The sequence below is a fragment of the Bos grunniens genome, chromosome 19 (genome assembly GCF_055505025.1).
Source record: "Bos grunniens cultivar Pamir isolate PY7600 chromosome 19, Bosgru_T2T1.0, whole genome shotgun sequence".
Taxonomy (NCBI): domain Eukaryota; kingdom Metazoa; phylum Chordata; class Mammalia; order Artiodactyla; family Bovidae; genus Bos; species Bos grunniens.
Window position 1 is genome coordinate 59,238,420 of NC_141183.1, and position 14,779 is coordinate 59,253,198.

The following is a 14,779-nucleotide window of genomic DNA, read 5'->3' on the forward strand; positions in this document are numbered from 1 at the left end:
TCCTACTCTTTGAGACCCCATGGACAGCAGCAAGACAGGCCTCCCTGTCCATCACCAACTCCCAAAGATTGCTCAAACTCATGTCCATGAGTCGGTGATGCCATACAACCATCTCATCCTCTGTCATCCCCTTCTCCTCCTGCCTTCAATCTTCTCAGCATCAGGGTCTTTTCCAGTGAGTCAGTTCTTTTCATCAGATGGCCAACGTATTGAAGTTTCAGCTTTAGCATCAGTCCTCCAATGAATATTCAGGAGTGATTTCCTTTAAGATTGACTGGTTTGATCTCCTTGCAGTCCAAGGGGCTCTCAAGTGTCTTCTCCAACACCACAGTTGAAAAGCATCAATTGTTCAGTGGTCCACTTTCTTTACAGTCCGACTCTCACATTCATATACGACTACTGGGAAAACTATAGCTTTGACTATGTGGATCTTTGTTGGCAAAATAATGTCTCTACTTTTTAATATGCTGTTTAGGTTGGTCATAATTTTCCTTCCAAGGAGCAACTGTGGTTTAGTTTCATGGTTGCAGTCACCATCTGCAGTGGTTTTTGGAGCCCAAGAAAAGAAAGTCTGTCACTGTTTCCATTGTTTCCCCATCTATTTGCCATGAAGTAATGGGACTAGATGCCATAATCTTAGTTTTCTGAATGTTGAGTTTTAAGCCAGCTTTTTTACTTTCCTCTTTCACTTTTATCAAGAGGCTCTTCTGTTCCTCTTCAGTTTCTGCCACAAGCGTTTTGTCATCTGCGTATTTGAGGTTATTGATATTTCTCCTGGCAATCTTGATTCCATCTTGTGTTCCATCCAGCCTGGCATTTCCCATGATGTACTCTGCATATAAGTTAAATAAGCAGGATGACAATATACAACCTTGATGTACTCCTTTCTCAATTTTGAACCAGTTTGTTGTTCCATGTTTGGTTCTAACTCTTGCTTCCTGACCTGCATACACATTTCTCAGGAGACAGGTAAGGTGATCTGGTATTTCCATCGCTTGAAGAATTTTCCACAGTTTATTGTGATCCACACAGTCAAAGGCTTTGGTGTAATCAATGAAACAGAAGTAAATGTTTTTTTCTGGAATTCTCTTGCTTTTTCTATGACCCAATGGATGTTGGCAATTTGATAAAGTTCTGGAATTTAAAAAATTTTCAATATAAAATTCAATAAAAATGATTACTGATCAAATCAAACTAGAATGGGAAGTAGTTATCAAAGAAAATTTCTATCTGCAATGTTTAAAATTTTGCAAAAGTAACCTCTTTACAAATTTTATTGTTTTTCAGATTAAAAAAAAATATTTTTGAGTTTTTTCACATGAAAAGAAAGTCTGTTTTTATTTTTGAAAACTGTTGTTAAGGACACAGTTTCATCCTTTTGTCTTTGCTGCTTGGGACCTCCAGAGTAAGTTTACTGTACCTTTGGACTTCATTTGTGTAAAGAAGTGGCATATTTTAGGCAGCAGAGAAGAACTCTCAAGTTCTTTTCTTCTTTAAGGTTATTTAATCCAAATAGCAAACTTGCCAATGAAGTGTGATTGTTACTAACTTTATAGATTAATTAGCTAATGATTAGAAAGGTTATGTTTTCCCAAGATCCCATTGCTTGTTAATGTGAATATATAAAGTATTGATAATATCACTCTGGAATAAAGCTTCTAGCAAAAGGTACAGGCTTGTGCTGTCAACAGAAAATTTTCTCTAGATTTTAGGGAAAACAAGCTAATTTGTGCCAATGCAGGAGAAGTAAGAGACGTGGGTTCAAACCCTGCATTGGGAAGATCCCCTGGAGGAGGGCATGGCAACCCACTCCAGTATTTTTGCCTGGGGAATCCCATGGACAGAGGAGCCTGGTGGGCTACAGTCTGTAGGGCTGCAGAGAGTTGGACATACTGAAGAGACTTAGCATGCACACACTCTAATCTATTGTTAGTTTCTTTCAAAAGTTCTTGCTCTCCCACGTCCATCATCCTAAGTGATTATTACTTTTAACCTTTGATTAAAAGCACCTATCCTTGGAAAAAGTATCTTCTTAAAGACACCATTTTTATGTTATGAACAGATCTAAGGTGATCTCCAATGACCCTTGACCCTTAGTATCCACACCTTTCTTTGATTCCCTTCCATTGACTTATAACTTTCTTCTAACCAATAGAATATGGTGAGGAGGACAGGACCTCACGCCATAATCAAATTACCTTACATGAGGCTCCATCTTGCTGGCTGATATGCTATAAAGACTCTCTGGCAACCAGTTTGGAGAATTCTACATTACAAGAAGCAGTGGGTGGTCTAGAAGCTTGGGGCAGCCTCTGAGCAACGACCGACAAAAAACTGAAACTCTTAATCCTATCAGTTCAGTTCAGTTCTGTAGCTCAGTGATGTCTGACTCTTTGCGACCCTATGGACTGCAGCACGCCAGGCTTTCCTGTCCATCACCAGCTCCTGGAGCTTACTCAAACTCATGTCCATCAAGTTGGTGATGGCATCCAACCATCTCATCCTCTGTTGTCCCCTTCTCCTCCAGCCTTCAATCTTTCCCAGCACCAGGGTCTTTTCCAAAGAGTCAATTCTTCGCATCAGGTAGCCAAAGTATTGGAATTTCTATAGATAGGAGAAAATAAATTCTGCTAACAACCTCACTGAGCTTAGAAGCTGATTCTTCCCCAGACAAGAATGCAGCCTGGCCAAAACACTGCAGCCTTCTGAGAATCTAAATGAGGACCTTATTGAGCTTTGCTTAGAAACTGTGAGGTAATAGTGTGTATAGTCTCAAGCTGCCAAGTTTGTGGCAATTTTGTTTCACAGCAATAATAAATAATGCAACAAATCAGGAATAAATTACTGTAAGGGAGTTTCAAATATCCTGCATATTTGGCTTAGTGATTTTAAAGGATAGGAGAAAAGGGTATCTAGGAGTTTGGGGAAATCTGCCCCTAAGGGAGAGGGTGATTGTGTGGAAAGTAGAAATTGGCTAAACGTTTCTGATGCTGATTTGTTTCAGCTACACAATTTTGTCCAAGACCATGTAAAGAAGATAAATTGATTGGATATTTTAATTCTATTTTTTAACATGAATAAAAGCCTCCACACAATACTTTTTTCTAGGCAAGCATTAAACCTCTTGACTACTCAACCTTACTGAGTCAAGATGGACAGCTAAAGGTTATAGAAGCATTTTCTTTTGAACCTCTTGTTAAGATACTACAAATCTGATGTGATTTACAATTACCAAATGATACCATGGCCTACTGGTCAAAACTTTACTTAATTTTTGGTATCACACTGACCCTGACCTTTTTATTCCATCCCTTCTAAGATGATGTCTCTACTCTGGGATAATTATCTGTCATTGGATTTTCAAAGCTGCTTCATTGACTCTTTCTCATTGATGACAGGGGAATTACAATTCTCCTAAGTATTCTTCTCTTTGATTCCACAGTGTCTGCTACTGGTGAATTTTTCCATATTCCATTAAATGGGATATAGAATTTTTCCATATCCCATTAAATATCAGCTGTCTCATCTTAATAAGTATTTTAAGGTTTAGATTCTCAGGTTTTATCATTCTAGTTCTCTGCATAATTCCTTCAATTTTTATGAGACATAAAAATTACTCTTGCATCTGGTGCAAGAAATGTTTATGTATCATTTGAACTTAGTAAATACATGAAGTGAAAAATGAATAATTCTTTCTTATAAGTCTGTATCTATTAACTTAAAGTAATGTGAGGAAGAAAGAACAGGGAATTTGGAGTAAGGCAGACCAGGAGTTGAATATTGGTCCTGCCACATACTTTCTGTCTATGATCTCCTTGCATGCATGCTAAGTCACTTCAGTCATGTCTGATTCTTTGCAGCCCTATGGACTGTAGCCCACCAGGCTCTTCAGTCCATGAGATTCTCCAGGAAAGAATACTGGAGTGGGTTGCTGTGCCGTCCTCAGAAATTCAGACCCTAAGTTCAGCCAGAATGCTGGAGTGGGTTGCCATTCCCTTGTCCAGGGAATCTTCCCAACTGAGGTATCACACCCAGGTCTCCTGCCTTGCAGGCAGATTCTTTACCATCTGAGCCACCAGGGAAGTCCATGATCTCCTTAGACCTTGGTTTTCTCATGAATGATGGTAATATCTATCTCACATACTGTGAATGAGACTTGATTAATGCATAAATATTAATAAATGTAGGTGACTAGCTGTAGTCCAAATGGGGCCTATAAGTAAAATAGAATGAGATATTACTCATTCTAGGGAGTGGGGAGAAAGAAAGGAAGGGAGGAAAAGAATAAAACCTTGGAAGGCAAATGTGGCAAGCACTCCTTTCTCTTTGAATGAAGGCTGTAGTTACACATAGAATGTGGCATGCTGTGTGGTGACTGGGGAGTGGGGAGGTGCATGGAATTGAAGCAGATAGTAGATCAAATGTGTGAGGGCTGATTCCTAACTCTGTTCGCTATCCTCCCTTGGCTGCAGGTCTGTTCTCTGCCCTTCCTGCCCTTCCTGGCAGTAGACATTGATGTCTGCTGATGTCTATGCGGCATGACCGGGCTCCTCCGTGAAACGCTTCATACATGCCAGTCCCTTTCTTCTCTCTCTGGTCTAATTTTTCCACTGTCAAGTAGTGGTACATTTTTTCCAATAAGTCAGCCATCTCCTGTGAAAAGAGTCTTAAGAGCTTAAAAATCGAGAACCCAAAATATGTCCATGACTCAGTTATTCACTAACTTCCACATCTGTGGTGTCACAGACACATTTCAGGTTGAGTGAACATTTATTTTGTGCATTAATAAATAGCTCGTCACTTGAGCTTTAATGGGCTCTGCTGTGTTTAATGATGGGAGGATCCAATCAGCCTCTGTCTAGAAAAAAGTTAGCAGAATGCAACTTACCATATCTGGAGCCATATGGCAGCAAAAAACTTTCATAAAAGCTTGTCATGCTGTGCAGTGCTTTGATACCATATCAAGCTACATTCTAGTTATTTTATTTTTTTAAATCTTTCAGGTATATCAGTTAGATTATAATCATGCCTCTTCAGATCTTCAGGTCATGAGAGATGATGCTTTAATATAAACATATAGAGAGTCAAATAAAGGCTGGATTGAACTGTTACAGACCTTCCCTTGTGGATCAGCTGGTAAAGAATCCACCTGCAATATAGGAGACGTGGGTTCAGTCCCTGGGTTGGGAAGATCCTCAGGAAAAGGGAATGGCTACCCACTCCAGTATTCGTGCCTGTAGAACTCCATGGACCGTATAGTCCATGGGGTCCCAAAGAGCCCGACCAGGCTGAGTGACTTTCACTTTCACTTTTCTGAAAGTGAAGCTACTGTTACAATGTAGCTTGATGTCTGAGACATCATATTAATAGCATTGTGTGAGACTTGGGCAAAAAGAAAGACAAAGAGGATGTCACAGTGTTTAACACTGAGCAGTTGAAATAGCATTTTGTGTTTGATACGGGCCAGGGAGTTTCAAATAAGTGAGATTTAATTCTGCTGGAAAACTTAAAAAATAATATTATTTTATGCTTTTCCAAGAAGGGGAAGAAATTCAGGGAGACTAACAGGCTTGGCCACCAACAGACAGTGAACGTGCCGCAGAGCTTACATATGAAGTCATGTCCTCTGATTTGGCGCCCATTGCAGTGCAGGAGACCTGGGTTTGATCCATGGTTTGGGAAGATCCTCTGGAGGAGGGCATGCAACCCACTCCAGTATTCTTGCCTGGAGAATCCCTATGGACAGAGGAGCCTGTCTGACTACAGTCCATGGGGTTGCAAAGAGTCAGGCGTGACTGAGGGATTAAGCACAGCACACAGCTGTTAATACAGCACTCGTCTGTCTGCTTCCAGAGATTTAAATAACCACCCATGTACATCCATAGGACTCAAAGGAGGTTTGGGCTTCATTTGTTATCCTTCTTGCTCTGATACTGACATCTTTGGAAGGCAGCAATGGCCTTCACTTATGGAGTTCTCAAAACTCTTGTAATCAGGGAGAAAGCAGATAAAAATATAATGAGAATGAAGAGGTTGATTTAAAAACTGCCTGACAGAGAGGGCAGGAAAGAGATTTGCCTTTAAGGAAATTATGCCGGTTTATCCTCAAAGATGATAGGAAGAAACAGATCAGGACTCAAGTTCTGGCTGAGTTACTGTCATCAGTCCTGTGGGCCACAGTGAGGCCCCCCAGAACATATACATACAAAAAATATGATTGTACTGAAAATTCAACTGCAAAACAAACACAGAATCTGTGAAAATAAAAATAAACAAAGTTAATTTAAAGACAGAAAATAGCTTCTGTGATTGAGGTTTGTTGACAGCCTGTTAATCGGCCTTAAAATGTTGAAAAAGGAGAGCCAGAGGGTCTGTTCGATCCCTGTGCATCTGTTCAGATTCCTGCAGCTCTGCTACCCCTTTGAGCCACACGGCCCCCACCAGGGACCGATCAAGCCCTTGTCCAGGAGTACTGGGTCCTCCTGTGAACCTCGGCTCCACAGCTGTGCTCCTCCTCCAGCCAGGGCTTTGCTCTCTTGCCTGTTCTGCTCTGGGGGAAGCACGCATTGCAGGGTGTGGGGTCTGGCAACGCAAAAGGCCTCCAATAGGGTCGAGTGGTAAAACTCAGTAATGCAAGAGATTCTTTGTGGGGAGAAATTTGATTAAAGGGAAATAGGCAGTGGGGAGAAACCAGGCAGACATATTCTCCCTTATTTCTCCTTCCCATGGAGTCTCCAAGACACGGTGACTCCAAACACATGCACCAGAATACACTCTGCCTTGTCATCAGATGGGCCCCAAACCCATAATCCCTTTGCTCTGCTTCCCTCAGCACATCTGACTTCTGGAGTCCTGTGGCCATGCTGACGTTCACCCCAGGCCAGATGCTACCCTCCTTTGAGCAGGCTCTACCCACCTGACTTACTCTGTATCCCTGCCTGAAAGCCTCAGTTTGTTTTTACCTTGTAGAAGTGTTTTCTGATGACTGTGGACAAAGTTTAGCTTTGGGAAGTCAATGAACTTCTACACTGTCTGAGTGGGTTACAACCACATCTTTTACAATAAAGTGTGAATCTCAGATTTGGATGGGCTCTCTTTCCCAAGTGGTCTTTTTTGGGATATTCTTCTTCAGCCATAGTGTATTCTTAAGAGTTGTCACTCTATAGTTACTCCTTTGCTACAGTTTCTGATTACTTATATTAAACTTTTAACGTTCAAATTATTGTGTAACTTCTATCTCCACATTGGACTTTGAGTGGTTCACCAGGTAAATGGTGACCCCAAAACATGACCCACCATCACCATGGAACAAAATGGGAATAAAAACCTATTTGAATCTCTCTCTACAGACTAAGTCTACATATTCTCCTGTGTAAAATGGAAATAATGTCGTTGCTTTTCAGTTGCTGAGTGCTGTTCCAAAACCTTGGAACTCCTTGGACTGCAGCATGCCACATTTCACTGTCCTTCACCAAGGCCTTGCTCAAACTTATGTCTATTGAGCCAGTGATGCCATCCAACCATGTCATGCTCTATTGTCCCCTTCTCCTGCCCTCAATCTTTCCCAGCACCAGGGTCTTTTCAAATGACTCAGCTCTTTGCATCATGTGGCCAAAGTATTTGAGCTTCAGCATCAGCATCAATCCTTCCAATGAATTTTCAGGACTGATTTCCTTTAGGATGGACTGGTTGGATCTCCTTGCAGTCCAAGAGACTCTCAAGAGTCTTCTTCAACACCACAGTTTGAAAGCATTAATTCTTTGATGCTCAACCTTCTTTAAGGTCCAACTCTTACATCCATACATGCCTACTGGAAAAAAACGAAGCTTTGACTACACAGATCTTTGTCAGCAAAATGATGTCAATGTTTTTTAATGTCTAATGTCATAACTTTTCTTCCAAGGAGGAAATGTCTTTTATTTCCTGGCTGCAGTCACCATCCACAATGATTTTGAAGCCCAAGAAAATTAAGTTTGTGACTGTATACGTTGTTTCCCCATCTATTTGCCATGAAGTGATGGGACCAGATGCCATGATCTTCACTTTTTGAATGTGGAAAGCTAGCTTTTTCACTCTCCTCTTGACCTTCATCAAGAGGCTTTTTAGTTCTTCTTCGCTTTCTGTCATAAGGGTGGTGTCACCTGCATGTCTGAGTTTATTGATATTTCTCCTGGCAATCTTGATTCCAGCTTGGGTTTCACCCACCTTGGCATTTCACATCATGTACTCTACAAGCTCCAGGAGTTGGTGATGGACAGGGAAGCCTGGCATGCTGCAGTCCATGGTGTCACAAAGAGTCAGACACAACTGAGAAACTGAACTAAACTGAACTACTCTGCATATAAGTTAAATATGCAGGGTGACAATATACAGCTTAGATGTACTCCTTTCCCAATTTTGAACCAGTCCATTGTTGCATGTCCAATTCTAACTCTTGCTTCTTGACCTGCATACAGGTTCTTCAGGAGACAGGTAAGGTGGTGTTGTATTCCCATCTCTGTAAGAATTTTCCAGTTTGTTGTGATGCACATGGTCAAAGGCTACAGCATAGTCAGTGAAGCAGAAGTAGATTTTTTTTTTGTTTTTGGAATTTTCTTGCTTTTTCTATGATCCAACGGATGTTGGCAACTTGATCTGTGGTTCCTTTGCCTTTTCTAAATCCAGCTTGAATATCTGGAAGTTCTCAGTTTACATACTGTTAATGCTTAGGTTGAAGGATTTTGAGCATGACTTTGTGAGCTTATGAAATGAGTGCAATTGTGTGGTAGCTTGAGCATTCTTTGGCATTGCTTTTCTTTGGGATTGGAAAGAAAACTGATTTTTTTGAGTCCTGTGGCCACTGCTGAGTTTTCCAAATTTGCTGGCATATTGAGTGCAGCACTTTCACAGCATCAGCTTTCAGGATTTGAAACAACTCAACTAGAATTCTATCACCTCCACTAGCTTTGTTTGTAGTGACACTTCCTAAGGCACAATTGACTTCACACTTCAAAATGTCTGGCTCTAGGTGAGTAATCACACCATAGTAATTTTCTGGGTCATTAAGACCTTTTTTGTATAGTTCTTCTGTGTATTCTTGCCACCTCTTCTTAACATCTTTTGCTTCTGTTAGGTCCATAATGTTTCTGTCCTTTATCGTGCCCATCTTTGCATGAAATGTTCCCTTGGTATCTCTAATTTTTTTAAAGAGACCTCTAGACTTTCTCAGTCTATTATTTTCTTTAATTTCTTTGCATTGTTCACTTAGGAAGGCTTTCTTATCTCTCTTTGGTATTCTTTGGAACTCTGCATTCAGATAGATATAGCTTTCCTTTTCTCCTTTGCCTTCCACTTCTCTTCTTTTCTCAGCTATTTGTAAGGCTTCGTCAGACAACCATTTTGCCTTCTTGCATTTATTCTTCTTTGGGATGGTTTTGATCATGGCCTCCTGTACAATGTTATGAACCTCTGTTCATAGTTCTTCAGACACTCTGTTTATCTGATCTATTTGTCACTATTTGAATCTATTTGTCACTTTCACTGTATAATTATAAGGGGTTTGATTTAGGTCATACCTGAATGACCTAGTGGTTTTTCATACCTTCTTCAATTTAAGTCTCAATTTTGCAATGAGGCATTCATAATCTGTGTTACAGCTCCCAGTCTTGTTTTTGTTGACTGTATAGAGCTTCTCCATCTTTAGCTGCAAAGAGCATGAGCAATCTGATTTTGGTATTGACCATCTGGTGATGTCCCTGTATAGAGTCTCCTCTTGTGTTGTTGGAAGATGGTGTTTGCTATGACCAGTGTGTTCTCTTGGCAAAACTCTGTTAGCCTTTGCCCTGCTTCATTCTGTACTCCAAGGCCAAACTTGCCTGTAATTCCAGGTATCTCTTGGCTTTCTACTTTTGCATTCTCCTATGATACAGTCCCCTATGATGAAAAGACATCTCTTTTGGCTGTTAGTTCTGGAAAGTCTTGTAGGTTTACCTAGAATCATTCAACTTCAGCTTCTTCAGCATTAGTGGTTGTGGCATAGACTTGGCTTACTGTGATATTGAATGGTTTGCCTTGGAAACTAACTGATATCACTGTGCCATTTTTGAGATTGCACCCAAGTACTGCTTCAGACTCTTTGGTTGACTATGGGATGTCTTTTCTTCTGCATTTTTTTCTAAGGCATTCTTGCCCATAGTAGTAGATATAATGGCATCTGAATTAAATTCGCCCATTTATATCCATTTTATTTCACTGATTCCTAAAGTGTTGAAGTTCACTCTTGCCATCCCCTTTTTGACTACTTCCAATTTACCTTGTTTCATGGACCCTATTCCAGGTTTTATGCAATATTGTTCTTTACAGCATCAGACTTTACTTTCACCACCAGACACATCCACAAATGGGTGTTGTTTGCACTTTGACTCAGCCTCTTCATTCCTTCTGGAGCTGTTTCTCTGCCTTCTCCATTAGCCTCTTGGGCATTTACTGACTTGGGGAGCTTGTCTTTCAGGGTCATATCTTTTTGCCTTATCACACAGTTCATAAAATGGGAATAATTTTATGTACCGAATTCAAAATTATAAGAATTAAGGAGATGATGCATATATAAGCTTTACATAATGTAAGGTACTCTATTATATTCTGGGAAAATTTGACCTTTTAATGGAAACGAGATTGTTAACTTTTTACCCAGTTAACTCCTGCTTATCATTCATGTTTCTCCTTGTATATTTCATCATTCAAAAAACCTTTCTTAAGGTATCAGAATTGGGTTAGGTGCCCCAAGGCTTATCCTTACCACACCACTAAGTATTCTCTTTGTTATCTTACTTAGTATTCTAAATTGTGATTGCTTCTTTGATAAATTTTGTAGAGATCCAAAGCTCTGTTCACTGTAGAGTTTCTAGCTTTTAATGCCCAACAGAGAAAAGGCACATTAGAATACATGTTGAGTAAATAAAAATATTCCTGACTGGACAAGTCAATGTGTCACTGGGACCAAAAAAAAAAAAAAAAACAACAACTGGTTTAAAAGAATTAATACAATCTTTCCAAGAGAAAAAAAAAAATGTCTAAAATGTTATTTTAAGCACTGAAGATATTGTAAACGGTGGCATCAAAGTACATGATCTTTTGGCAAATTGTGGAGTATTCTATTGTGTGTGGAGCTCATTGTACCTAGGAGGAGGTAGGAATGTTGCAGGGAATTGATGTAAGAGTAATAAACTGAGGTCACGCTAAATGCTGAGCTACTCAGCCTGGTCTTAATTATCAGGCCTTGGAGAACCATCAAAGATTTAGGCCTAGGCGTGGCATGAAAAAAAAAGGAGAATATTATCCACTTGGTACTCTTGGAGTGTGAAGCAATTTTCTTTGAAATAGGAAAAGAAAAGGGCTTTAAATGGAAACTGATTGATATGCTTTTTTGGTATATAATCCAAGAGACTGCCATCCTCTGCTATGCCTAAATCACGAAACCATGAGAAACAGTGACATCCTTCGAGACCTCAGGGACATCTAAGAGAATAAAGCCATGAATTGAATGAACTGCGCCTCAGTGCTAGAATCCTGGGATGAAATAGTTGTAACCTCATCAGACTCACCCTGGAGATGCTCGCCAGCTGGGCCTCAAGCAACACTCAAACAGAGTACAACGTGAGTGATGTCTTAGGAGCCACAGAGCTTAGTTTCCCTGGGCCTCACAGAGACAGGGTTGCAGGATTTTATTAGTTTTCTTCAGAATGTTTCACTATAACATAAATATTGATCAGACCTACTCTTTTTTTGTTGTTGCTTGCCAGATACCATGAAAATGTAGGGTATTTTGGCAAGTGCAGAACTCTGAGACAAACTGATGACAAGCTTGCATGCAAGGGAAAATCTTTTGGAAATTTTAATAGAGTCAAATTATCTCTCTTTAAGGCATTAATTTTCAATTTTTAAAATGAACTATTTTGAGATGCCCTATTTATGAGGTCAGAGAAGTAAGTGTCTGAAAATTCCTGTAGATTTCAATCTATTGAAATTTAGTTTTGAGAGAGCCCATTTCATGGTCTGTTTAACTGTATCACAGGGACAATCTAACTAGATGGAAAGTGAAAAGAACTGCTATTTTCACATCTTGCTTTGTGCCCTAAAATGTGACATTTAAAGCTAAAAGACCTTTAAGAATTTGCAATGAATATTAAAATTCTGGCATTGAGGACATCTGTGCTTAATCAGAATTTTGGGTGCTTTTGTATATGTGGTGCACAAAGAAAAAGCAGATCTTTGAGCTTGTAAAAACATTGATGACGTTATAGCAATAAATAGACAACAGGGTATGAATTACTAGATCATTAATGCAGACTTCTTGATTAAAGTCAATTTGATTCTACCATTATGACTTATCACATGCCTGAGGCATGCATTAAAGAATTTGAATCACACATGCTTAGACTTGTTTTATTGTTTAATTATTTATAACTATTATTGCTTGGTGTAAGAAAGCAATCCTAATAAAATTTAGTAGAAATTTACTATTTTCATGATATAAAGTTGTCCTTCTTAAATTAAATCTGGGCAGCTACCTACTTTCTGCTGTTCACCAAATTATAATCTCATAAACAAACTACACTGTAAGAAAAGATAAGAAAAACGATGATATAACTTTTCATATGTATACATTCATTCAGAATCTCAAAGCAATTTACAAACATTGATTAAATATGTTTCAATGCATTCCCCTGGGTTCCATAGAGCCTAACTTTTTTCATCTGTCAAACAGAGTATATGGAACTTGTTTATACAACCTTTTTTATTCCCAATTTTGCCCTTGGCTAGTTATAGTCTGTAATCCTGTGGAGTTAAAAGGGGTTAAGAAGAAGACCATGTTTAATAAGAGAGTAAAAGAAGTCTGGATACAATTACTCAACTAGGGTAGAGTGATTTCTTGAAAACGTAGAAGAAAAAAATGTCCTGAAAAAAATAAAGTCCATTTTAAGCCTTAAGGCAATCCTTCTCAAAATATACTTTAAAAAAGTCTATATAACTTTATACTTGGTGGTTTTTTCTCTTCTTTTTCTTCACCCCAATCCCTTACTAACTCAATCTTTTAGATCCTTAGCAAGAAATTCCTCCATATGAAGTTTTTTCTTGCTTCTTCCCATGAAGATTATTTTTTTTCCCCTACATCAACTATTCCTCTGTAACAATCATAGCACTTACCCTAATTTATTACATCTATATAATATTGATGAATATCCAGTCAGGAAAACAGAGACAGTGACTTAAATAAGGCACTAGAATTGGAAGAGCATAAAGGAGAATAGGATTTCTCCAGAGATGGAACTCTGCCACAGTCCCTGTCGTAGCCCACAGACCTGCCCTGGCTGCTGGCTTGAAGGAATCCTCACTGCTATTTCTACAGGACAACCAGGTCACCATTGTTGTTGTTGTTACAGGAAGCATCACTGAACCGGAGTTTCCCCTGCTGATGTTTATATCACCAGTGACACTCACTATATGCTGCTGGAACCCTTGGTTACTTGAAGTCTCTTGCGCTGCTACTACAGGAGCAAGAAGCAGAGAACATATATTCTTCCTTTTTCCAAACTGCTAAAATCTCATCAGTGCTTCTTACTGATATATCTTAACAAGAGCACAATTAGCCAAAGAGACTTGAAATTGTAATTTTCATGCTTCTAGCTCAGAAACAGAATGGTGAATATACAGCAAGTCCAAATCTAAGAGCCAACAGACAATTCATGAATATTTATTTGCATTTGGACACAAGATGATTCTTGCTTCTCTGTTGCTAATAGAATATAAGATGGCAAATCAAGAGAAGAACTATCACAATAATTTAGCAAGAGAATTTTGTGACTTGAAAGTAGTGAAGATATTGAGAAGTGGATATGTCTGAAGATAAAATAGGAATTTTTGATAGGTTGAAAATAAGCATGAGAGAAAAGGATGATGAAAAGATATGTTGGCCATTATCAGAGATGGAGAAGTTTCCAGGAAGAAACTGGTTTGCTGGGGGTGGGGGACTGTTGATCATGAACTCAGTTTTGGACTTCGAGGCAGTCATACGAATCTGTCATTCAGGAGAGAAATAATATAACCAAATCAAGCCATAAAGCTGGTTGAGATCACTAAGGAAGTGAGAGTAGATAGAAAAAGGGTAGAGGATTAACCTCTGAGGCATCTTTAGAGCTTTGCGCAGTGGCAGTATCGTAGCCAATGAGGTTTATCCGAGGCGCGATTATTGCTAATTGAAAACTTTTCCCAATACCCCGCAGTGACGACTTGAAATATAGTCGGCATTGGCAATTTTTGACAGTCTCTACGGAGACTGAATAAAAAGAAAAAAAAAAAAAAAAAGAAAAAGTATCTTTAGCTGAAAAAAGTTTAGGGACTGTATATTTTCTTTCTAATTTTTATTACCTGCTGTACCCAAGACCCAAGACAGAAAACAACAGTGAGTTTTACTTAAGGCAATGCAGGGACCAGGAAATAGAGATCTGAGAACCAGGGCAACACATTGGTTTTACAAAATATAAAGAGAAACTTCCTACTTAATTAAATCGTGAGGAGTACCTGTTTTATGAGCATCTTGAATGATTACATGTACACACTAGCTTTTCTGTTTAAACATGGTTTGTTCAGTTTGTGATTGATGTTGCAGAAACTTAGGATTGGTATCTTGTACTGACATAATGTAAAGCAAGTTTGACAGCCAGCCTTTATTTCCAAGGGAAATTCTTCGCTTATCTCCTAGAGCAGGATTGTAAAAAGCGTGATTTAAAACCTGAATTGA

General features: G+C 39.1%; 1 non-coding gene across 1 annotated transcript; it reads left to right on the forward strand.

The window, feature by feature from the left end:
- Positions 1-14,173: 14,173 nt before the first annotated feature.
- On the forward strand, positions 14,174-14,314 carry LOC147352797 (U4 spliceosomal RNA). Its single transcript, XR_015148464.1, has one exon. It is a non-coding gene; the product is annotated as a U4 spliceosomal RNA (small nuclear RNA).
- The last annotated feature ends 465 nt before the right edge of the window (positions 14,315-14,779 follow it).